This window comes from Panthera tigris, chromosome B1, assembly GCF_018350195.1.
Source record: "Panthera tigris isolate Pti1 chromosome B1, P.tigris_Pti1_mat1.1, whole genome shotgun sequence".
Taxonomy (NCBI): domain Eukaryota; kingdom Metazoa; phylum Chordata; class Mammalia; order Carnivora; family Felidae; genus Panthera; species Panthera tigris.
Genome location: NC_056663.1, coordinates 173,325,101 through 173,351,558, shown reverse-complemented (window position 1 = coordinate 173,351,558; position 26,458 = coordinate 173,325,101). Strand labels below are relative to the sequence as shown.

Here is a 26,458-nt window from a genome sequence, read left to right as displayed (position 1 = left end):
GGGTAGAGAGGGATACTGACACTGGTTAAACAGGGCCTCTTTGAGGAAGTAGCATGTCAAAAGAGACCTAAAGGATTATGGACAATTGACTAGGTGAATGGAGAGGGAAAAGTGAAAACATTCCAAGCAAAAGAAAAAGGTAAGAGCTCTGTGAAGCCTCAAGATAGATAATTGGTATTCTGGGAAATGCCAGTATGAAGAAATCCAATACAGCCCCCAAAAATTGAAGAGGTAAGTAAAGGTTAAAACTTAGGAATGCTTTTATAATTAGTGTAGATTTATAATATATTTTAAAGTCAGAAAATTTAATGCCTCTAGCTTTGTTCTTCTTTCTCAAGATAGTTTGGGCTATTTGAGGTCTTTTGTAATTCCAATGAATTTTAGGATAATAAAATTTTTATGTTAAAAAATGCCTTTGTATTTTGATGGGCATAGCATTAAACCTTTGTATCTCTTTAGCTAATTAAAACAAAGTGGTATTAACATAAAGACAGACATATAAACAGTGGAACAGAATAGAGAGCCCAGAAATAGATTCACATGTATACACTCAATTGATCTTCAACAAAAGTGCCAAGAATATAAAATGGGGAAAGGATAGTCTCTTCAATAACGGGTGTTGAGAAAACTGGATATCCACATACAAAAGAATTTAAATTGGACTCATACTATACAAAAATCAATTCAATATACATTAAAAACTTAAAGGTAAGACCTGAAAATATAAAACTTCTAGAAGGAAACATATGAGAAAATCTTTTTTTTTATGTTTATTTATTTTTGAGAAAGAGAGAGACAGAACATGAGCAGGGGAGTGGCAGAGAGAGAGGGAGACACAGAATCCAAATCAGGCTTCAGGCTCTAAGCCGTCAGCACAGAGCCCGACACAGGGCTCAAACTCACGGACCATGAGGTCATGACCTGAGCTGAAGTTGGATGCCTAACTGACTGAGCCACCCAGGTGCCCCAATAAAATTCTTGACAGGAATGTTTGCAATGATTTCTTAGATATGACACCAAAAGAAAAAACAACAAAAGCAAAAATAAACAGGTGAGACTCTATCAAACTAAAACTCTTCTGCACAGCAAAGAAAACAAGCACCAGAATGAAAATGCAGCCTATGGAATGGGAGAAAATATTTGCAAGGAGTTAATATTCAAAGTATATAAGGAACTCCTACAACTCAATAGCAAAAACTAAAAAAACCAACAACCATAAGAAACATGTGACTCAACTTAAAAATGGGCAAAGGGCTTGAACAGACATTTCTCCAAGGACACAAATGGCCAACAGATACATGGAAAGCTGCTAAACATCTCTAATCATGAGGAAAATGAAAATCGGAACTACAATGAGATATCACCTCACACCAGGTTATTCTCAAAAAAAAACAAAACCAAAAAAAAAAAATGTAAACAGGTTGTGGAAAAATGGGAATCCTTGTACACTACCAATGAGAATGAAAATGGTGCAGCCAAGATGTAAAACAGTATGGAGTTTCCTCGAGAAATTAAAAGTAGATCTACCATATGATCCACTAACCTACTTCTGGGTATTTATCCAAAGGAAATAAAAATCACTATCTCTAGGTGCTATCTGTATTCCCATGTTCATTGCAGCATTATTCACAATAGCCAAAATACGGAAACAACCTAAATGTCCATCAACAGATGAATAGATAAAGAAAATGTGATATTATTCAACCTTAAAAGAAAGGAATAAATCCCATCATATGGGACTACGTGGATAAACGTGAAGGACATTATGCTAAGTAAAATACCAGTTGCTGAAGGATAACCACTGCATAACTCCACATATGTAAGGTACCTAAAATAGTCAAACTAACAAAAGCAGAGACTAGAATGGTGGTTGTCAGAGGCTAGCAGGGGAGCTGTTGTTCAACGGATGTAAAGTTCCAGTCATGCAAGGTGAAGAAGTTCTAGAGATCTACTGTACAACATAGTGCCTATATTGCGCACTCTTAAAAAAATTTAGTAAATCTCATGTTAAGTGTTCTTATCACAAAAGAAGAAAAAAGGGGGAGGCATAAGGAACTTTTGGAACTGATAGATAGGTTTATTATCTTGATTATGGTAATGGTTTCACAGGTATGCCTGTCGTACTCATCAAATTGTATATATTACATATGTGCAGTCTTTTGTATATAAATTATGCCTCAATAAATCTGTTAAAAAAGCACTTGAGAATGCTTTTAAGAACTCTGAATTTTATTCTAAAGTCATGGAAAAGCAAAATAAAGTTTTTTAAGAAGTTATGATAACATAATCAGATTTGCATCTTTCACCATTTCGGGCTGTTGCATTAAATAAGGAGGGAAATGATATTAACTGGGACTAAAGTCATGGTTCTCAACTGGAAGCATTATTGCTTCCAAGTGAACATTTTATAATGCATGGAGACATTTCTTATCATCAGGACCCAGGGGGAAGGAGGAAGAGTGGCTATTGGCATCTAGTTGGTAGAGGACAGGGATGCTGTTAAACTTCCTACAATGCACAAGATGATCTAACACAACAAAGAATGATCTGGTCCAAGATGACAATGGTGTTGAGGTTGAGAATCCCTGGAGTAGGCTAAAGGCAATGGAAATGAAGAGAAGTTATGTATTAGATACTTAAGAGGTAAAATTAATACAATTTAGTGATTAGACAGAGGGGTCAGGCAGAAAGAGCAAAAAAGTTTAACCCTCTGGTCAACCGCATCATATGCTGCTTTGACTTCAAGTAGATCAACAATCAACTTTTTTTCCAGATAAGTTGGGAGATGAGAAAGTCACCGGTGACTTGGGAAACGCTGGCTTGGTAAAGCAGTGGGGAGAGTTCAGAGTGGGTTGGGGAGTGAAGAGAAGAAATACAACCTTTTAACAATTCTTTTGAAAAGCTTGACTGCAAAGAGCAAGAGAAAAGAGCCATAGCTAAACCAATATACGGTTGATTTATTATTATTACCCATTACTGCTTAAGAAGGGAGAGATTTGGTATGTTTAAATATTAATATCAGGGTTAAATGTCAGTAGAAGAATACTAAAGATACAGGATACAAAGAGAATAATTGTTGGGGCAAGACCTCCAAGAAGGAAGAAAGGGAGCATGACAAATAAATAAGACGACTGATGGAGCCCACATAACAAACAACAGCTTACTGATGTAGTCATTTTCTTTCCATAGGTGGAGATAGTTGATGCAAACTACGGAGTGAAATCCCTAGGAAACTGAAGCAAGGGCATTGCCAAAGGAGTTCTTGTTTGTTTGCTTTTCTCACTTTGGTGGTATTTTGAATATTAAGGGAAAATAAAAGTCTCCTTTTAGGACTCTCTTCACAGGCAATGTTTATTTAAATTCACTTTATGAGCTGAAGGGATAATAATGTGTTCTAAATCAGTATCTTGTCTGTGGCCGTCAGAAAGAGAAATGACTCCTGCTCATAATTGCTAATATATTCCCAAATGTATTTGGACATGAAGAGAAGCATCACTTTGAAACTTTTCTTAGTGTACCAAAGGGCTTTACAAGGTATATGAGAAGGAGTTAGTGGAGAGGATCGAGAAATCATGGATAAATACCTTCACAGTCCCTTGTAACCTGTAGATTAGCTGTCGGGGAGGGAGAAGGTAGGGTAAAGGACAGGAAGTATGCCACCGACCAGCTACGTGATCCTGAGCAAGTTGTATAATACCTCTTTGTCTCAATTTCCTCATCTGAATAAGGGGAATTATAATACCACTTTCATATGGGTTACTTGGAGGATTAAATGAGATAATGCCTGTAATAATCGTCAAGAAATATTATCATCATTAGAGCGGACAATTTGCCCTTGCCAGTTCAGTGATGTAACCATTGGGTCAGTTTTATATTCACAACGGCATGGAGCTTTACTTCATTCTCTTAAACATCTAACGTTAATTCAAAATCCTGACAATGGGCTTTGATACCTAGAATAACTGAGCAATAGAGCATTCTCACTTTTGCTCCATAGGGCATTGTCTATCTAAAAGCATCTGCTTAAATCCTAAAGATGAGAGAGAAATCATGCAGAAAGAGATAGAAACTGCCTTTGCCTGTTTGGAGGCCTTCCATTGACTGCCTGATGCTCTGACCTCTCATTTATTATCTCTCTTTCAAGAAGACAGCATGGAGAGGGAAAAACAAAATGCTCTCGATGAAAATATCTGACAAAATGAAAACCTTAGCTTGGAAGTCATCGTCATACACTGAATAGCCACTGTCTTTTGATTACTCAGCTTGGCATTTTATGCCTTTGGGGGGAAAAATGGAGAAAAAGGCTCAGAAGCAGTAATGACAGAATTGGGGTGATCTCTGTTCAGAAGGACACGGACAGGGCAAATGCCATGATCCTTCATTGCTCCAGAACCAAAAACTAATGAGTCTGATTCACCTCTTTGCCTCAAGCATGCCTTGGCTGAAGGTTAATCACATTAATTCCTGTGAGTCAACATTCTGCCATGTCATAGGGAAAAAAAAAACAAAAACAAAAACCTGTCAACCATTCCAATAGTTAAAGCCCCATGTGATGATTTTCAAACTTTCCTGAACCATAAGAATCCTGCCATCTTTATATGTCCTTTAGGTTAACTCTTTTCTATCAACAAATATTTGGCTGCTGAGAGTCTAGAAACTAGTGTTTTTGCAAATCATGGGTTTTTAAATGGAGGGGCACGAGCATTGTAAAAGGAAAGAGGAGAGCCAGAGGGGAGAAAGACTGGAGAAAAGGGATATCAGAATTGTGAATGGATGCTTTTGCAGACCAGTCATATCAAGTCTAGAATAAAATAAAGCCCACATCTTCCTCCCTGTTTTCCTCTCAAACTAGCCTTTTACCTAAAAAACATCAGGGCTTACAGGTGATGAGCTCATCTTTAGACCAAAACCATAAAAACCAAATGGGTGTTTATGGGAGTTAGCATCGCAAGCCATGACAATACTTAATTACTACAATGCTGACCTAGACCAGTGCTTTCTCAAATTGCGGTGTGCATACAAATTCCCTGAAGTTCCTATCAAAATGCAGATTCTGATTCAGTCACTTTGGAATGGGGCACAAGATTCTGTATCTCTAACAACGAATTCTATTGCATTCTATTGACTTTGAATGCCTACAAATTGCATTGATAGGTTCAAAATAAAATCACTTCTAATGGTCCACCTCATTATTGCTTAACCTATGCCAGATTTTTGTGATTCAGAATCCATTCCACTATTTCAGGGCATCAGAATCATCCTAAAAGTAAGTTTTTCACAGTGTATTGATGACCAGCTTATGTCCAACCAACCATGAAGATTATTCAGCGCTCTCCAATAACCCAAGTCTTAATTATGAAAGGTTTGTTGAAATGGGTCATTATGATGTATACAGAATTTTTTTTTTAATTGGACTCTTGATTTTTTTTTTCTCAGATGTGAATCTTAAGTTCTTAAATTATACAATAAAATTTAAGGTGTAAATTTAGGGTCTATTCACGTGAGTATAACATTAACATTTTTTAGTATGGAGTGACATAAGTGACATAAAAGAAATCTGAAAGTAATCAATGATGTGCCCTTGTGACCAAAATGGAATAAATGGGTAGGCTAGAGCAAAGGCATTTAAGTATCTTATGCACTGCTTTTAGACAAAATCTCTGGCACCAACAGCATTAATAGTATATAAACAGCAAAGTCCTAGTTTAAAATACCTAGCACACATCAGAGAGGCTAACAGATACTGAAGTTGCTGTAACAGTGTGTTGAATTTAACTGAATTGCAAGGCTATGATCTATTCACCAAAGTCTTTGCCAGAAAAGACCAGTGAGAGGAAAAATACTACCATAGTAGAAAGACTTTTGAATGAGAGGGATGTATTCCCAAAAGCCTCTTTCCTTATAGAATATTGCAGCCACCCTCACTCTCCATTGTCTTTTTGTCACTCTGCCACACCCGGTTAAGTCCTAACCTTAGGTAAACCGGACTATCTGTCTTCCCAGTACCTGCATTCAAATAGCTGAAATGTTCTGGAACAAATCACATCACCAGGTTGATTGATGGCACTTTCAATTTGTAATTCCCAGTCTCAATGTAGCTCTCAACATCCCTTATGATCTTATCACATTATTCCAATCAGTTTCTGCAGATTCTTTTTGCCCTTCACACTCCTTAGATGACCAACCCCTCCCGTATCCCCTTCACCATCTCTGGATGGCCTTAACAAAACATGGCTTGTTGTTCGGCCAGCTGTCTAAAAGCGAACTGTCCAGGCTTTTATTCAGCTTCCGGCAATTTATCTAAATGTAACTTTAGATATTAACTCCTTATCTGATGCATCATTTGCAAATACCTTCTCCCATTCAGTAGGCTGTCTTCTTGTTTTGCTGATGGTTTCCTTTGCTGTGCAAAAAGCTTTTCATCTTAGGGTAGTCTCAATAGCTTAATTTTATATGTTAATTATACTTGAGCAAATAAATAAATAAATAAATAAATGTTAAAAATTTATGTAACTTTAGGCATATATGTCCTAACAGTTCTGGGCTTCAGGTTTGTAGTAGTAAAATAGAGATAGTAATAGTTCCTCCCTCATAAGTAGTAAGTGAGTCAGTACATGTAAATGTTTTACACAGTATCGGCTGTCAATAAACCATCAGTAAAAGTTTTCCTATGATTCTAATTATATTTTCACAGGAAAGATGAAGCCACTGGATAGAAATTCCCTTAACTTCCCAACCTCATATCAACAAATCCATCTGCACTTTCATGGCCTCATCTAAACCGTATGTCTTCCAAAAGGCCCCACCTTCTGATGCCATCGCATTGGGGTTAGGATTTCAACATAGGTATTTGGGGGAGAACATAAGAATTTAGTCTGTAACAGTAACCTACAACTAAATGACTCCTATTCCCTCCACCAAAAGCCCTCTAGGTAAAAGTTACAATAATTCCTATATTCCTAATTTCTTTTTTTTAATGTTTATTTATGTTTGAGAGAGAGAGAGAGAGAGAGAACGGAGGAGGGTCAGAGAGAGGGGAGGACAGAGGACCTGAAGCAGGCTCTGTGCTGACAGCAGCACAGAATAGTGAGATCATGACGCTCAGCCGACTGAGCCACCCAGGTGCCCCTGTGTTCCTAATTTCAATGATCATTTCGCTTGCGATCTTCTCGGCATTCAAACATTGACTACCTTTCTCTTTGACTTCCATGACGTTATACCCTCCTGATTTTGTTCCTCTTATACCGTAGCTCATGCCAGAAATGTCACAATATCCAATCACCAAGTCTGATGATTCTCCGCCCTAAATATTTTTAAATGCATCCACTTTTGCTCGTGGTTATTGAATAGACAAAATAATATTCCTCTACCTAACCATCTGAACTATCCTTTTTATTCTCCACATAGCATCTTAAAAACCGTATAGCTCTCCTTAAAGTCTTTCAATCACTATTCATTGTTTTTAGGTTGAAAAGAATACTTATTACATTTATTTTAACTGTATCATAAAAAAACTCAAATATACTTCAAGGTAGGGAAAATACTATGATACATTCCCATATATCCATCACCTAGCCTTAATAATTGAAATTTTATCATATTTCCTTCCTCTATTTTCTCATTCGTTCAGTTGTTTTTTGATTGTGGTAAAAGACACATAACATGAAATTTACCATTTTAACTATTTTTAAGTGTATAATTCTATGGCATTGAGTACCATCAGCACTACCCGTCTCCTAAAGATTATATTTTTACTACACAACAAGGTTGACAAGCATGAACTGCTCTCCATCCTAGGTCACTAGAGCCAAGTCACTTTGGCCTTTATATAGTTTCTTGTAAGTGCCAAACTTGTTCCTTACTCAACACCTTCACACATGCTTTTCACCTTGCTTAAAATGCTTTTTCCCACCCATGTTGCTGGCCAAATCCTACTCACTATTGAATATTCAGTTTATTTTTTTTTTAATTTTTTTTCAATGTTTTTTATTTATTTTTGGGACAGAGAGAGACAGAGCATGAACGGGGGAGGGGCAGAGAGAGAGGGAGACACAGAATCGGAAACAGGCTCCAGGCTCCGAGCCATTAGCCCAGAGCCTGACGCGGGGCTCGAACTCACGGACTGCAAGGTCGTGACCTGGCTGAAGTCGGACGCTTAACCGACTGCGCCACCCAGGCGCCCCCAGTTTATTTTTTTTTAATGTTTATTTATTTTTGAGAGAGAGGGACACAGAGTGTGAGTGGGGGAGGGGCAGAGAGAGAGAGAGGGGGGGAACACAGAATCTGAAGCAGACTCCAGGCTCTGAGCTGTCAGCACAGAGCCTGATGTGAAGCTCGAACTCGCAAACCATGAGATCATAACCTGAACCGAACTCGGATGCTCACCCAACTGAGCCACCCAGGAGCCCCTGGAATATGCAGTTTAAACATTAGCTCTTTCCATGAAAATGCACACTAGGCAAGGTCTCCAGCCACATGATCTTGCTATACTCCCTTACTTCTATAGATGGAGGTAATACAACATAGGTCAAGCTCTAGAGCCAGACTGCCTCAGTTTTAATCTTGGCTCTGTATGACCTTGGGCAAGTCACTGTGTCTCTGTGTCTCAATTTCTATCTGCAGAATGGAGATAATAGGACCTTGTCTCTAGGTCATTTTGAGAATTATTTAAGTGTTTAGAAAATGGCTTGGACTTAGGGTTGCATAAGCATTAGCAATTACTACTCTTCTTCAAAATACTTAAGGATTTTGGGAAAGTTTCGTTAAATGTCTGTCTGCCGCTATGAAGTCTCTCTTGGTTACCTCTGTATTTGAGAACCTAGTTCAGTGCCTGTTACATATTCCTCAACCAATACTGGTTGAATATTGGTCTTCTCAAATATTTTTGGCTCAGAATATTGTTGTTAAGATCAAATTAAAGGATTAAGAAAGAAAAGAAAAGAAAAGAAAAGAGAAAAGAAAAGAAAGGAAGAAAGAAAGAAAGAAAGAAAGAAAGAACGAAAGAAAGAAACTCATGAAAACTTTCTAAGCTTTAAGCCCCAATGTGCATCACGATGCTGCTATTGGGAAGTTTAGGCATAAACAAATGATAGTAAAGTGTATTTGAGATGTTAAGGATGCACATATTAAATTGCCATGGTTCATAATATATATTAGTGTATCCCAAAATGAGTTCTTTGAAATGCTAGTTTATGAAGTAGTTAAAAGAAAAAAATAGGAACTTTTTACCCTGATTGATAAATTTGGGAAATGCTGCAAATAATTGTCCCCTCCCCCTTTGTAGTTTCACAATATACATTTCCCTGTGAAGCACTGGAAAATAAAATAATTCAACTTCTTTAACTCAGAATTTCACCAGCTTACTTTTTTTCTGTCATAGAACTTTTTTTTTTCAAGAAAACCTATTAATTAGCCATAGGAACCAAATTTCATTCATAGAATCCAGCTTGATAGAAACTGGGGAAGACGTGATATGATTGAAGCGAGAGCAAGGTGATTGCAGACTCAAGCGATCTAACAATGTTTCAGACACAAGTTGGAATATGAGCCTGGCAATACGGAAAATAGAATTTAGAAAGATAAAGAGAGGATAAAAGCATTTCACAGATAACAAAATGTTAGCCATAGAAATGGAATTAATCTGGTAAATATGGAGCTGAACTATGTCTTGGTATCAAATCTCAACGATCTTGCCAATTTTTCTTTAGGATGTTTAGTAAGAACTGCAGAAGTATCTTTCTTTAAAGTTTCACAGAGAAGTTGAGAATTTAACTAGCATTTGAGGAGGAGTTGGTTGGGTAGGTGGTGTGGAAAAGAGAAGGAAAAATGTAAAGGTTTCCGAGCCTTAGTGGGGGTGAGGGCGGGAGGGGTGGGGGATTGGACAGGCAGATTTGCATTCATTGAGAGTTCTCCACTCAGGCTTTTCTGTATATTTATTGTTAAATTCTAAATTCAGCAATCCTCTAAAGTGGTTATTACTATATCTCTTTTGCAAATAAGTAATCTGGGGTTCACAGAGCTTATGTAATGTGTCCAATAACACACAGCAGAGTTTCAACTGTAATCTAAATTACACACACTCTTCCCATTATACCACACTGCCTCTTAAATTCAATTGGAAATTAAGCACACACACACTTCTCTCTCTTTTGTTGTTTCCAGTCCTATCACCTCATTACATTCTCAATAAAGTCTCTCTCTCTCTCTCTCTCTCTCTCTCTCTCTCACACACACACACACACACACACACACACACACACACACACACCACTCCTCTCCCATGCCTCATCTCCACACAGACACACAGAAAATGTGCTCTTAATTTATCTGAATGTAATCATGCTGTCCTGTATGGTAGCCACAAGCCACATGCGGCTGTTGAGCACTTGAAAGGTGGCTATAGTCCAAACTGAGATGTGAGTGTAAAATACACATCAGATCTCAAAACCTTAGAACAAAAATAAGGTAATAATAATAATTAATAAATTTTATACAGATTATATTTTTAAGGACAATATTTTGAATATATTGGGTTAAATATATGATTCTTAAAGTTAACTTCACTTGTTCCTCTTTCCTTTCTCGAGAAACTGCTAGAAAATTTTGAATTACATGTGCAGGTTATATTTGTGGCTCAAGTTATATTTCCGTTGTACAGTCTGGTATATAATATCAACATTTTTTTTTTTGTCCTTTTGAAATTCTCAAGATTCCTCCCACGATTGGGATTAATCCCCTGAAATGCAAGTCCTCGTAAATGTGTGACACATTAAGCCATTATCTTTTCTGAATGAATTTATCGGAAATTAGCCCAATCATCCGGAAAGGCCCTGAATGAATGGGGCTGAGGCAGGAGGGAAAAAAAAAAAAAAAAAAAAAAAGATTCAGATAAAATCAAGTCCAGGTAGAGAAGGTGGGGAAATGAATGGCCTGCTGCATTTGGTGATACAGGAAGCTGGGCAGGTTACCAGAGAAGAAGGGGCTCAGGAAGTTGGAAAGACACTGCAAAATAAAAGAACTGCCAATGTGACAGTGTACCCAGGATGGGCCCTAAACATCCATCTTCATGAGTTCTCTTTTAAAAACTAAAGTTTGGAGGGGCGCTTGGGTGGCTCAATTGAGCATCCAACTCTTGGCTTCGGCTCAGGTCATGATCCCAGGGTCTTGGGATTGAGCCCTGCGTCCAATTCTCTCTCTCTCCCTTTGTCCCTCTGCCCAACTCTTGCTCTCTCTCTGAAACCTACATTTTGCTCTGTAAAAATTATGATCTTTTTTTAAAAGAAACTTTCTTTTTTAATGTTTATTTACTAATTTTGAGAGAACGACATTCCCAAGCAGGCTCCGCACTGTCAGCACAGAGCCCCGTGCAGGGCTCAAACTCACGAACCATGAGATCATGACCTGAGCTGAAATCGAATGGGATGCTTAACCGTCTCAGCCACCCAGGCACCCCTCTAAAACTTATGATCTTAATGCCAAAGATAGACTCTGATCCCATAATTCCAAGGAAGATCTCAGTGCTGCAATCCAGCCAGGGCTTTCTGATGCCCCTCAGACTCATCAAGTGCCATTGATGTTGTTGGGGTTGGACTGGAAGGAGAGGTGTCATGCTTGTGCCCTTAACAAATTACCGGCCCAGTGAGGCTGGCTCAGAGTCTCAGGGCTTGGAAGAGAAAGGATGAATAACGAACAGCAAATAGTGGGGTTTTATTTACCTCAGTTATTTTGAAGAAAATGATCACTATTTCTGATAATAGAGCCTCCCTTGCCATCAGTTTTCAATTAGTTGTTTCATTATACCTATACATTTATCCCTGATGTGGAAATAGTCTCTGAGGACATATTACAAGCACATACTTATTTAGGCAATTTGAATACTCTTCTGACTGGAGGTGAGAAATCGTGTGTGTGCTTCAATCACAGTTTTAAAATGTTAAAATGTGTAGCAAGTAGTGAAGAAAATGGCACTATTTTGGATTCTTTTGTTTTATGTAACTTAGCATTTAGATGTCACTGTACATGACCTCTCAAGTCAGGACGATTTAGAAGACAAAATGCGATTTTTAAAAGCAGGTGAGGGTGGAATCTTATCTTTTGAAATACTGTGTTTATGTAAGTGACCGTATGTTTTGTATGTTGTAAAAATACAAAACTCCATTAAGTGGTGGGAAAATACTGGGAAAAGGGTCTCAGCCCAGTAATGATTAACTGTGTCACCTTGGGTCAATTACTTCATGAAATTTGTTTCTCTCCTCTAAATCGAGGATAATTAAATCTCCCTCTGGAGGTTGGGGTGAAAAAAGCAAATTCAATGGACTATAAGTTACAACTACCACCCTGGAACAGAACAGATGTTAACACCCTCAGTGTACTGCTGCCATTTTTTTTAAATGTTTATCTATTTATTTTGAGAAAGAGGGAAGAGAAAGAGAGAGAGAGAGAGAGAGAGAGCAGGGGAGGGACAGAGAGAAAGAGAGAGAGAGAATACCAACCAGCCTCCATGCTGTCAGTGCAGAGCCCGACATGGGGCTCGATCTCACAAATTGTGAGATCATGACCGGAACTGAAATCAAGTCAGATGCTTAACCAACGGAGCCACTCAGGCACTCTGTACTCCTTCCATTTTTAAAGGAAAGGCACTATCTCCTTCACTCAAGGAGCTTCAATCATGAATCAGAACATCTTAGAATGATTCAAGCTTTCTTAGTAAATTCCTAAGTCTATTGTCACAGACACAGAGCACCTGTCTCTGGGAGGCCACTCCATCCCTGTTGCCCAGAGGTACTCCTTTCACCTCTCTTGCTTGTGTAGTAAGAAAACAACAATGTTCTCTATCTCAGACGAGTGATCAGTTTGACTCTTACAACATTTCTATCTCTATCCAGTAGCCCTTCCTTAAAAATGCCATCTTCATTTTGCACTGGAATCTTAACTAGAGAGCCTTTCCAAGACCGTAAGATGATGACAGGACTCGAGATTTTATCTCGGCCTCCAACACTGTGGAAACTTTCCAGCTCTCCTGGAAAGTTATAGGACCACTGATTTCTATTCATTCATCGGGAAAAGCTTTCAAACGGGCAGATCCTTCCAAAAATGGATCCAGTAGCCTCAGGGGATAATAAGTTTCCCATCATTGGAAGTGCTCTGGCAGGTGTTAAAAGACAACATGTTTATTCACTGAGTAATTATTTAATGAGTCTCTACCTTGTGCCTGTGATGGGGTCCTGTGGGTAGAAAGTGAGTAAGAAAGGTAAGCTCCCTGAGTCAGGGTGCTTTTGACCTAGTAGAGGAGACAAATACAAAGGCAAATAATGCTATATTTTGCTAAATGTGTCATAGCAATAATTGTTAGGTTTTAGAAACATGGAGGAGGGCAACTAATACCTAATGAAGACTTCCCATAGGAAAGAACATCCAAGTAAGATCTACAGGAAATATGAAGGTAGAAAGAACAGAAGAAAACATGCTTAGACAAAGAAATAGCATTAGAAAATCCCAGAGTGGAGAAAAAAATAAGGCTCCAATAAACAAACTGTAAGTATGAAGAGGACCAAGGAGGTGGGGGGGGGGGGCGAGTGGCTGCGGAGGCACCTGTAAAGATAAACAGGAACCAGAACAAGGACATTTAAAGGGTCATATACACACATGGAAGAGCTTGGGCTTTATTTCTAGGGAAGCCAGGATGCACAGGTGTTTTTCCACAGATCCTGTGCCTGGGGGGTCTGGCTGCAGCCCTGACGTCAGAGGGCTGGAATGGAGACCTACCTGGCTCATGTCCTTATACCTCCAGTCCAGGGGAGGGCTCTCTCTGAGGTGTGGGCATCTCTGACCTGGGAGTGTGAAGGGAAAAAGGAAGTTGTTCCAAACTTTCTGAGTTTTGCTTCTTCCATTATCATTTCTCTTAAAAAGCCAGAGGAAAGGAAATTTTCCAAGGAGCCCTGACAGGACCCATAGGAAAATGAATGACTCATCAACCAGAGATCTATTTAGTGATTATCAATATGCAAGGAATTCCTTTACAAAGAATCCATTGGCACTCCAATAAATAAATTTTATTTATTTAAATACTGGCAAAAGAAAAATAAGAAAAGAAAAATAAAAAAGAACATTTGAAATAAGTACTACAGAAGAAAAAACTCCTATATTATGCACCTTTCCAGGAACAGGTACATTCCTCCCCAGCCCCCCATCTTCATAGGCACAAAGACATAAAAAATTTCTAGTGGAAAGAATGACTCAATCTTTTTTCTGTAAATGACTAACTTCTCATTAGTATAAAAATAGCTAACATTAGTTGAACATTTACTTTGTACCAGAAAGACATTAACTGTTTTTACACACATTGCTTTATTTAATCCTCCCATGACTGACAGGTAGGTAGGTATCATCATTATTCCCACTTCATAGATAGTAAAACTGAGGCTAAGAGGTTAAATGACTCACTCACCATCACAGAGCTCACAGTGATGGTACCAGGGATCCAGACTCAGAATCTCAACCACTACACAAGGGTTTCAACAGGCAGAATTCACACCTGCATCAACAACATCTAGGGTACTTGTTAAAAATACAAATTTCTTCAGGTCCACTCCAGGCCTATGGAATCAGAAATTCTCCATAGGGGTCAGGTCTAGGGACCATATTTTAATCAGGCACCCAGGGCGATTCTTAGGGACACTGAAGTTTGGAGAAACACTCCACTCTCTACGCCATTCAGAAGGACTTTAACTGATAAAAGTAACTGTCCCAACCTTCCAGGGGGGAAAAATGATCTAAGGGAGGAACATTAGCTTTTGATATCTTTGAGTATGAATGCTCCCAGTAGTAAAACTGTCAGATTGGTAAAGTGAAATCTAGCTACCATCTGCCTCAGGGCTCTTGCTCTAATAAAAGTTGGGGCTGCTCCCCACAGTCGGCACCCTCTGGTACCCCTGCTCTTGAGCCTGGGGCAGCCTTTCCTGACTGCCATAACTGATGGCACTCAGATGAAGTAGAAGGAGAGGCATCCATTGGCCTCCACTCCCAGCTCTGTCCCTTACTAACTGTAAAAACGGAAGAGTTCCTTAAATTCTCTGGACCTGTTTTGTTATCTGTGAAATGGGAATAATAACTCTTGGGAAACAGCTTTGCAACAAAGAGTAGGTTAAATTTTATCCGATACTTTATGTAAGATTTATCTAGTCTAAAGACCTGATGTCTAAGAGGTCCTCAATAAATGGTGGTGGTGATTTCTATAAATAGCCACTCTGGGATGGTCCTTCAATCTTGTGTCCAATTTCAGGACAATGGGCAAAGAGCCTTGGTTTTTTAATTGGACAGATGTGGGCTACGTCCGGGCTTGGTCAGTCCCTGGGAGACCCTGGGCAAGTTCATTAAACTCTCCAATGTTCATCTTCTCACTCCTTACACAGGAAGAGAGGTCTGCTTCTTAGTTCTTTAAAGAATTAAAAGAAAGTATGCAAAGTTCTCATACAAAGCAAGCCCTCAACATCTATTGTTTTCCCTCCCACTTCATAGCCAATGCACCTTGGTTTCTCAACAACCTCAAAACACGGTTTATTATCATTTTAGCTTTGCGTATTTTATTGAATTCTAATTCCTTTTAAGTCAGCAAGATAGAACTTCCGTAATTTCTCATTAGTTTATTGACTGGGACCCAAACATTATCCGAATATTAGATATGGACCATTTCCTAGCCCTTCCTTATCAGCCCAAAGGATTTGGCCAGACTTTGCTCCCTTAGAGACCAGGTAGCTCAAGCTGTGTCTCTTCCAGGCAAGATATTGGCAGCCAACAGAGGGGAAGGGACAGAAAATCCAGGTCAGCTGCAAAGATGTTCAAATAGTTGGAAAAAGGATTCGTGAAAAAATTGATTTTAAAAAATAGAAATTGTTTCTTCTGGAGATATTGAGGACAATTCAGTGTGGGTCGTCAGCACACCAATGTTTATGCTCCAAGGAAAGGTGCTACTTGGTTACCTCCCATTGCCACAAAAGACAAGGGGCTCTGGGCTGAATCACAGCAGGAGAGATTTAGAGTAAATGTGAGAAAGATGATGGCAACAACAAAGCTGACAGTTCCTCTGATTTGTCTTCTATTATCCTTTGTAAATCTCCCAGAATCATGATTCAAACGTCAGGCTTTGGCCACAGATGATTACTTCTCTAAGCCTCATTCATTCACTCAACACACAACTGGGGAGATACACAACACTGTATCTGCAGCAAGCACTGTACTAGCCTCATGTTCCCCGACTGTGTGGCATTACAGTCCGGCTGGAGTACATGTTACATACAGGGTCTGTAGAAAGGCATCTCTAGGGTGTAATGATCATTTATTTCCTTGTTCAGGAACTTTGGAAATTCCTACGCCACCCTATCGGTAAAGATACTAAGTTGCAAATTCCTTGGTATGCCATTCAAGTCCTTTCAAGGATCTCACCCTCCTTTCTAGTCTCATCTCTCAAGATTCCTATAAGATGTCTCAACTACACACAGTTCCCTAAATCTACTTTGGTGAAGACACGCTCTTCTACCTTAGGGTTTTGCCCATGCTATTTCTTCTGTTTGGCATGCTCTGCTTCCCACCATCACTGAACCTCTGGAAGTAGAGCGGCCCAAGTAATTGACACATTGTGAGTTCTGTGTATCAGCACCCCTGATAGACTGGGAGCCTCCAGAAACCAGGAATCATGGAACATCATTATGGTCTACTGGTTAGCTAGGTAACTCACATTATGTCATCAATATGTGGATGATTGGTATAGTAAGGAAGGAAGGGATAGAGAGAGGGAGGTAGAAGGAAGGAAGGAAGGAAGGAAGGAAGGAAGGAAGGAAGGAAGGAAGGAAGGAAGGGAGGAACTTGATCCATATAATGGGATAATACTTCTGAATCTTAATTATAGTTCTCTCCAAAGGCCTCTTTTCACTTCCTCCACCATCCCTCCACCCCCACCTCTGCCTTGAACTTGTAACCCACTACAGAAACTGAAGCAAAAACAAAATCAGCTTGAGTCAGAACTCAGGCACATATCTACAGAGTGAGTTTTTATGCTAGCAGGTATTAGCTAGATGACCCTGACTGAGAAAGAAGGGGAAAAGAAGGAGTAGCTCTCAGATCAGAGAGGAAGACACAGAATAATCTCAAGGTCAGTAGGACTAAGGTTTAGACCGGGAGGGTGAGGAAAGACCTTCCTTTGAGAGCACCTGGGAGTTACGTCAAGACAGACTTAGTTCTAAGTTGTCATGCTTCCTCCCATCCAAGGAGGACTAATTGCCCGGAAGCTACCTCCTGCCCAGGGAGCATCCCTCTGGAGATAACTGGTCAGGGCACTGGAGATGCTGCCCTAGCTTCTGCCCACCATGAGAACCCTGGACTTCTACAACCCAGAGATCTTGTATGAGAGACATGGATGCTTGTGGCCTGAGAGTGGTATGAAACAATCCAACATGGTCCCTCCTGGGTTGAACTCAAGACACAATGAACAGGAACACGATTACTGAGACTGTCTGAAGGGCCACCACGGTCCCCTTCAGTGATTTCCTGCAACAGATTTTATGAAAAGTGGGAGTTCCAACCTATGGCCACCAGCACGGGCATCCGGAAAGTTCATTTGGAACCTGTGTTAGTTTCTTAGGGCTGCTCTAACAAATTAACACAAACTGGGTGGCTTAAAACAACAGTAAGAACTGGTATCAAATCTACTATCGCACCATTCCAGAGGGCAGAAATCTGAAACCAAGGTGCCAGCAGGGCCACGCTCTAGAGGCTCCAGGAAGAATGCTTCCTTGCCTCTTTGAGCTTTTTATCGTTGCTGGCAATTTTTAGGGTTTCATGATAGAGGCAACATAACTCCCATCTCAGCCTCCCTGTTACATGTGCCTTCCCTCTCCGTGTTGGCCTGTGTCTCCCTACACTAGTGATTGGATTTAGGGTCAATCCTAATCGATTATGACCTCAGCTTAATTTGCATCTTAATTACACGTGCAAAACCCTATATCCAAGGTCACATTCACAGGTACCAGGAGTTCAGACTAGACTATAACTTTGGGGGAACATAATTCAACCTACAACAGAATCTTGTTATTTCTTACCATAGCCTTCAGTGAAGTGGCAAATTAGATGCTATGTGATAACTTGCTCTATACATGTTTTTACTCAACTATTGGAAAATCACATCCAAAAAATGACCCAACTACATTAGAATTTCCTAATTAGTGGGGGTGCCTGGGTGGCTCAGTCGGTTAAGCGGCCGACTTCGGCTCAGGTCATGATCTCGCAGTCCGTGAGTTTGAGCCCCGCGTTGGGCTCTGTGCTGACAGCTCAGAGCCTGGAGCCTGTTTCAGATTCTGTGTCTCCCTCTCTCTGACCCTCCCCTGTTCATGCTCTGTCTCTCCCTGTCTCAAAAATAAATAAACGTTAAAAAAAAATTTTTTTAAAAGAAAAGAATTTCCTAATTAGTGTTTTGCAGAATACCGTATCTGAAGATGTAATTAACTGTGCCAGGACTCAAGGGTTATGTATCTATTAGGGCCCCAATCAGAAGCAAAACCAAAAAATGATATACATTATATGTTATGTATCATAGACAAGGTATCTACGATATATAGCATATATAATATCATATATATATTGTCAAAAATTAAGAGATGGCTAAAGTAAAGTGCAATTAGTTAGAGTTTATTGTGCACACATCTAAAAGGCACTTTGCAAACTGGGAGCATTCAAACTAAAACATGGAGTGAGGCTCAAGGGTACATTGTTATGGAGCAGCTACAATAGTGAGAAAGTAGTGACTGTTTTTTCTTCCCAGTGATCGGTTATAATAGTAAATTTTCTTAAATGATAGGGAATCAGTCGGTGGTTATTTCATATCAACCTTGGGAAACAGTTCAAGTTTTCCTCATGATTTCCAGAGGCATAAACAAGAAATGACCCTGGTTGAGTTAGACTTGCAAAATAAGCTAAATTAAGCTTTGTTTGTATGAATAAACTGGTTTTGTCTGCTCAGGGAATTTTCAAGATTAGTCTCCATTTGTTTCCGCTTTTAAAAAATATCACATATCATATGGGGCGCCTGGGTGGCTCTGTCCGTTGAGCGACCGACTTCAGCTCAGGTCATGCTCTCACAGCTTGTGAGTTCGAGCCCCACGTCAGCTCAGAGCCTGGAGCCTGCTTCAGATTCTGTGTCTCCCTCTCTCTCTGCCCCTAACCCACTCGCATTCTGTCTCTGTCTCTCTCAAAAATAAACATTTAAAAAAATTATTTTAATTTAAAAATATCATATAAATACACAAATTTTATATTATATAACTTGGGAACTTTTAAAGAAATCTCAGTAAAGCCGTTGTCTTTCTGTCTGTTGTTGGAGCTTGAAGTCCAATGAAGAAGGAAAGATGAATGTAAAGTGGGGGGGAATAAAGATACGCTAAAATCCAAGGCACAGCTAGAACCCAGATCTCACTGCCTCTTACCACACTGGCATGGGCATCCTCCTGTAGGAGAAGCTGGTGCTCTGCACGTGGGAGTTAAACGTACGCCTGGCTTCAGGGTTGGAGAAGCTGAGAGAGGATTCTTGGAAAGGTAGAGAAGTTGCCGGGGCAGCTGCTGCCCCACATCAGTAAGGTGGGTCAGCAGATAAGCAACCACGTGAGAGCTACAAACCGCTGTGCTCCATTTCCTCCATTTCCGCCTTGTAACTTGCGGCCTGCCCTAACTGGAAACACAGAGAGAAGGGAATTCTGGGAAATGTAGTTCAGCCTAGCCAAGCTGACACATTACAAAGCTACCATATATCCCATAGCCAACCGTTGAAAACCACAACATGCCCTATCTCTCGGAAAGACTCACAAGCACATTACTGTGTTAAAGGCTCAGCCAAGTCCTCAAGTTTAAAAATAAATATTTAACTCTGATCTAGGATTTCCCACACTTAGAATCACTGCTTTTGGAGATTATTAACTCATTGTAGAAACTCAATGATTACTTATTATTGTGATGTCTGTTTGGGGGGAGGGGGGATAGTTCTACGAGTGAATTTCAGAAAAAAACTTTGTACTGAGGTGCTGTGTCTTTCAGAATGTCAGTATAAGTGCAGGGTACTAAGTGGAGAAGAGCTTCCTCAATTTACTCCTCAACGAAGTTAGCCATTCCCAATTTCAAAGACAAATATATTGAATTTAGGCAGCAGTCTGAAGAAATGTAGAACTTTTCAAATAATACTAAGTAACCTATTTTAAATGTGGTAGCTCTATTTTATTTTCATTAAAGGCCTGATAAGGAAAGCTCAGTTGATTTCCTATTTGCAAGTAATATAACTTCCTACAGAAGCAACATGTACACACACATCTGGTAACTTATAGTCATTGTATTAAACATCTTAAAAGTAGATTGAAGAAATGGGCAGAAAACATGAATAGACACTTCTCTAAAGAAGACATCCAGATGGCCAACAGGCACATGAAAAGATGTTCAACGTCGCTCCTCATCAGGGAAATACAAATCAAAACCACACTCAGATATCACCTCACGCCAGTCAGAGTGGCCAAAATGAACAAATCAGGAGACCATAGATGCTGGAGAGGATGTGGAGAAACGGGAACCCTCTTGCACTGTTGCTGGGAATGCAAATTGGTGCAGCCACTCTGGAAAGCAGTATGGAGGTTCCTCAGAAAATTAAAAATAGACCTACCCTATGACCCAGCAATAGCACTGCTAGGAATTTATCCAAGGGATACAGGAGTACTGATGCATAGGGGCACTTGTACCCCAATGTTTATAGCAGCACTCTCAACAATAGCCAAATTATGGAAAGACCCTAAATGTCCATCAACTGATGAATGGATAAAGAAATTGTGGTTTATATACACAATGGAATACTACGTGGCAATGAGAAAAAATGAAATATGGCCTTTTGTAGCAACGTGGATGGAACTGGAGAGTGTGATGCTAAGTGAAATAAGCCATACAGAGAAAGACAGATACCATATGGTTTCACTCTTATGTGGATCCTGAGAAACTTAACAGAAACCCATGGGGGAGGGGAAGGAACAAAAAAAAAAGAGGTTAGAGTGGGAGAGAGCCAAAGCATAAGAGACTGTTAAAACCTGAGAACAAACTGAGGGTTGATGGGGGGTGGGAGGGAGGGCAGGGTGGGTGATGGGTATTGAGGAGGGCACCTTTTGGGATGAGCACTGGGTGTTGTATGGAAACCAATTTGACAGTAAATTTCATATATTAAAAAATAAAAAAATAAAAATAAATAAATAAATAAAAGTAGATTGAAAAATTGTTACCATTTGAGGCAGCATACTAACAGTAAAGAACACAGACTCCAAAACCAGACTGCTTAAACTTGTAACTCAGGTCTGCCACTTATTAGCTGTGTGACATTGGCTAAGTTACTCAACTACCCTGAGCCTGTTTTCCTATATGTAAAACGGGGATAGTAGTAATATTTCCCCCTCCATAAGTTATAACGAGTATTAAAGTAGGTAATATTTGCAAAGTGCAAACATTACAATGTGCTTGGCACGTTGTGAATGGTGTGTGTGTGTGTGTGTGTGTGTGTGTGTGTGTACAGTTCCTCACAGCAATCCCTGCAGGGTTTATACTATTATACCAATTTGATAGTTGAGGAAATCAAGTCCTCTTGAGGTGAAGCCATTCTCTCTCAGGTCACATGGCATGAGTCAGAGCCAGGACAAAACCTGAAATGACTGACTCTAAAACATGGTCTCATTCCACAAGGCCATGGCACCTCCCAAGCAAAGCTTAATGGCTCTCTGAGACTTCTTCCTGAAAGTCTCAAAAGACAAAATCAAATTGACTAGGTCCAGAAATGGAATTAGTCCCTCTCCCCAGGGGTACTAAAGTTGTTGCTGTCACTCATTCTTGACCTAGACTAGATATGAATGCAGAGCTTAGAATGCAAGGTTCCATGGGTTTATTTTGCCCTGAGCTTACACGGTCCCTAGAAAGTTCTCTAAATACTTTCAATCAAGGGCTCAGAAAAATTTTTAAAAATAACCTTGCACATACAATTAGAAACTGGCATGTGGGGAATTAAATATAAGCTGAAATTGTCTGTGATTTTCAGGGACTACTTGAAGGGAGGTGCTTTGAAGAAAATACCTCAGACTCTCAAAACCCACACAAGGGGTCCGACATGACTGCCCACAGCAGGGCTCACGTGAGCTCGAGGGCAGAGACTCTGAGCCAAGCGAGACCCTCCTCTCGCTGCCAGTCAGAGACGGAGAGAGACCAGGCTGGAAGGGTCTGAGGCAGGTGTAGCTGTGTTATCATGATTTTAATGACTATTACAGGAATGTGAGTCAGGAGAATATTTTAAAAGCAAGTCTGAAATAATCCCTTTCACATAAAAATCATGTACCTGTATGAGCATGGTTGAGAAACAGATCAAAAATAAATTTCCACACATGTCTATAATTGTTCAAGTAATTTGAAGGATGGATGCCTTCCGGACACCAGATCACGGTTTCTCTACAGGCTGTGAAATAGTGAAAAGGAGAAAAGAGGTTTGTTCGCAGTTCTCCAGGAAGCTTCTCTGATGCCTGCCGCCCGCACTGATTTCGCACATCCCTGGACCCCTCCTGCCAATATGGTCAGCACAACATGTTTTGAGTCTGTGATTTTTCTACTTATTCCCTGACTGACCTAAAGTAAACTTCCTAACTTCTCTCACCCTGTTTCCTCAATGTCAAAATGAGAAAACTAATCCCAGTCTCACAGGTTGCAATGAGAATGAACTTAGCCAACTACAAGGGCAGTTTCAGCAGTGTTTGGCACAGAGTAAGTGCTCAATAAATGGTAGTGTTTCTTGGGCTCTCCACGTCGCTGCCTCCTGCCTCGCAGGTCCTGGTCCTGGATATTAGCCATGGGAACTATCGTGAGACTCACGAGAACTTGAAAATATCTGTTTCTGAGATTTCAGCTCTAAAATCATCACAACGTTGGATCCAATCACGGAGTTAGCTTAAAGTTTTAAAATGACCCTCAAGGCAGAATAAGGCCTGATTTAGATATTAATTTTGTAAAAGAATGAATGTGTGAGTATCTGTGAAAGGCACATTGGTGGCTTCCTCAGAACTCCTTTGGACACAAGTGACAGAAGCCCAATTCAAATAACAGTGATAATAATAATGGTAATTTATCACATCATTTAGCCGGAAATTCAGGAGAGCTCTTATTCCCAGTGCTAAAAAAAAAAAAGACAAGGGCTCAAACAGTGTCATCAAAAGTGTTTCTCCATTTCTCAGGGTGCCTGGGTAGCTCAGTTGGTTAAGCGTCTGACTTCAGCTCAGGTCGTGATCTCACAGTTTGTGAGTTTGAGCCCCCTATGGGGCTCCAGGCCGATGGTTCAGAGCCTGCTTGGGATATACTCTCTCTTCCCTCTCTCTTTCTGCTCCTCCCCCACTCACACTTTCTCTCTTTCTCAAATTAAAAAAAACAAAACTTTTTAAAGGAGCATTTCTCCATTTCTCTGTTTTGTTCTCCTCTGTGTTGGCTTCATTCTTAGGCAACCCCTCAAGTGAGGTGGATGTAGCTAACACTATTACTAGCCAAGGACTCTCAAAGTATTCGATTTGCTGATATGGAATCCCATACAATATGTCCAAGGAACCCATTTAACAGTCAAGCAGGCAATGCTGTGGGCACATAATAATGGGACACACTGGTCCTAGCACATACCACTGATAATTAGCAGCAGGGGTCCAATAAGCAGTGATATGGCCATTTGAAGGCACTGCTGGGGCACTGGCTTGAGATGATACCTTGCAAAGACAAGAGGCCACCTTATGTACACTCCAAGACATCTCATATACATGATATTGGTGACCATTATGGGTGCTGGTGCAATATTCCTTGTCGGTAGAATACACGTACATGGGAACCAGAGGGTGAAACTAGAAATGACCTCACTGACCATCGCTCTCAAGGATCCATGAGAACACCTGAAGGATCTGGTTCCCAGGGACTTCCATGCTTCCCATTTCCATACCTTTGTGCTGCATGAGCCTAAATGTCCTGGTTTCTAGAAGGCACAGAGCAAGGGTCCCATTAAACTTTAAGCTATAGCTTCTGCCAAGTTATTTCAAGGTGTTCATGCCAAGAGAACAGTGGAAAGGAGTCACCATTTTGGCAGAGCTGGGATTGTGATCACCCGGAGAAAGCTGTCACACACAGGAGGCAGAGAAAAACAGATTTAGCACCCCGATGACCACAGGGGTGCTTCTTGGCACTCCCCTGCACCATTTTGATGGCTAACGGAAAAAGACAACAGCCTCGGCATGAGATGGGCATGGAGACTAGGAATGAAGACCCGGGTTGCCCACCAGCTATGCCACCTAGACCAAGTATGAGAGGGCTCTGGACATGTGGTAGAGGAGGGAGATGAGGAGTATGGCTCTGGCCTTGAGACAGCCACAGCAATGAGCACTGGAGTTTATTCCACCAATGTTCCTCTCATATCTTTACTATCGGAAGACTCCTGGATGAATCCTGGAGGCATTCATCCCAGACGGGACACATCCTCTGTGTGAAGTGGACCCAAGTGCTACATGGATGAGGTGGGGGTGGGGGAGCACTGTGGTGTGCTGCCTGACCCCGCGGGACTGAAACATGCCCACTTTCACAGATACTGGGAACGTGGGCGGACAATTTCTCCCCACCAAATCGCTTTCAGGGGTTTTCTCTCAACAAAAGGACTTACCTTAACTCCACTCACCTCTGTTTTATGGAAGGGTAAAAGAGGTCCAATATCCTCACCTCAATCCAGGACCATCTGAATGGTCATCCCGGCACCAGATAACCCATGGGCCTCTGTGGCAACCCCACTTTCGACGTCCTCCTCTGCCCAGCTGTGCCTTCCTCATTTGTTTGTAGTGATGTTCCTGAGATCAAGCCTCAGAGCAGCTCCTGCACAAAAATCTTCACCTAGAGTCTGTTTCTCTAGGCCCCTTACCTGGGACAATAGCTGACATCTATGGAATGTTTACTGCGTGCCAAATACTTTGCAGATGTTGACTCATTCAATGCTCACTGAAAATAATATTATCCCCATATGACAGGTGAAAACTTTAGGTTTAAAAGAGGCTAAATGACATACGTGAAGCCTGATAGGATGATTTGAATATTAAACTTGGGACAACTATGTACTTTGATCGGGTCGGTCTCATTGAAATTTGGAATGCCACCAATGTCTTCATTATCGGCAAATGGCTCTGATGATCCATGACATGTAGTACTCTGTACCCACAAAGGTTCCATTTACATCACACATATTCTGAGACAGCTAGTGACAGTGCTTTGGAGTCTACCCAGTGGCCACGTCTCAATGGGGTTTTATTGTACCCTCACCAATTCCAAAGATCAATTTTATTTATTATGACCAAATCCCAGTATACAAGGCTGGCAAAAAGTAAAATAAAAAAGGAAAAGAAAGGAGCGCCTGGGTGGCTCAGTCAGTTGAGCAGCCAACTTCAACTCAGGTCATGATCTCGCGGTCCGTGGGTTCAAGCCCCACGTCGGGCTCTGTGCTGACAGCTCAGAGCCTAGAGCCTGCTTCAGATTCTGTGTCTCCCTCTTTCTCTGCCCCTCCTCTGCTCATGCTCTGTCTCTTTCTCAAAAATAAATAAACATTTAAAAAATTTAATAAAAAAAGGAAAGAAAGATGTTAATATTTATTGACTGTCTGCTTTGCCCTGTACTAGTGCTTTTCAAACTTCTTTTACCTCAACTTGTAGTAAGAAATACAGTTTTCATGGTAACTTGGTGTGTGTGTGTGTGTGTGTGTGTGTGTGTATGCACGAAACTGAAGCAAGAAAATGTCACTATCCAATACATACCTTCATTAATGTCACACACTCTGATATTTTCTATTCTACTTGAATGTTTTTAAGCCGGTCACTGTACACTATATTGATTTCATACTTAATGATCATGAAGTACACTTTAAAAAACACCACCCAATGCTAAGACTCTTCACATGTATTTACGAATTTAGCACCTCCCAAAGAAATTATTGTCATCCCCTTTTTTAATCAAGTACATGATTTAACAACTCTCCATTCTACAATTCATAAATGACAGAGCTGGACTTTAAACTGATTAAACAACTAAATTATTGTTTTTCAACTTCTTGGTTGAAATAAATGCCAAATGTAAAAGGAGAGAGAGAGACACAGAGAGAGAGAGAGAACAGAAGAGAAAATAAAGAAATAGAGGTGTTCTCTGCATTCATTTTCTTTTGCCTCTTACAGCAGTTCCCTCTCTGTTCTCAGGAGGAGGTCAGTGCTAGCAAGATTCCCGGACCCCATGCAGATGGAGTAACTGAAGGCAAATGGTGACCACCTTGCCATTCCTCATGAGATTTCATGGAATTGAGCGTGTAGCTCAAGAAAACGTGTCTTCCTATCGAGGCGATGTGCTCTCCCACTCC

The 26,458-nt window shown here is 40.4% G+C and overlaps 2 long non-coding RNA genes across 3 annotated transcripts in view; one reads left to right on the top strand and one right to left on the bottom strand.

Annotated features, from left to right (window-relative positions):
• Nucleotides 1-19,716, bottom strand: part of LOC122237749 — a 27,577-nt gene extending 7,861 nt beyond the window's left edge. Inside the window, exons 1-2 of the long non-coding RNA XR_006216373.1 lie at nt 19,473-19,716; nt 13,765-13,829 (exon numbers count right to left, since the gene is read on the bottom strand). This is a non-coding gene — a long non-coding RNA (uncharacterized LOC122237749). The remainder of the gene's footprint in view (nt 1-13,764; nt 13,830-19,472) is intronic.
• Nucleotides 5,189-26,458, top strand: LOC122237750. Of its 2 annotated transcripts, none has more exons than XR_006216375.1 (3): nt 5,189-5,266; nt 6,695-6,783; nt 26,301-26,458. It is a non-coding gene; the product is annotated as an uncharacterized LOC122237750 (long non-coding RNA). The 2 variants fall into 2 exon arrangements; XR_006216374.1 differs by having other exon boundaries at nt 5,203-5,362.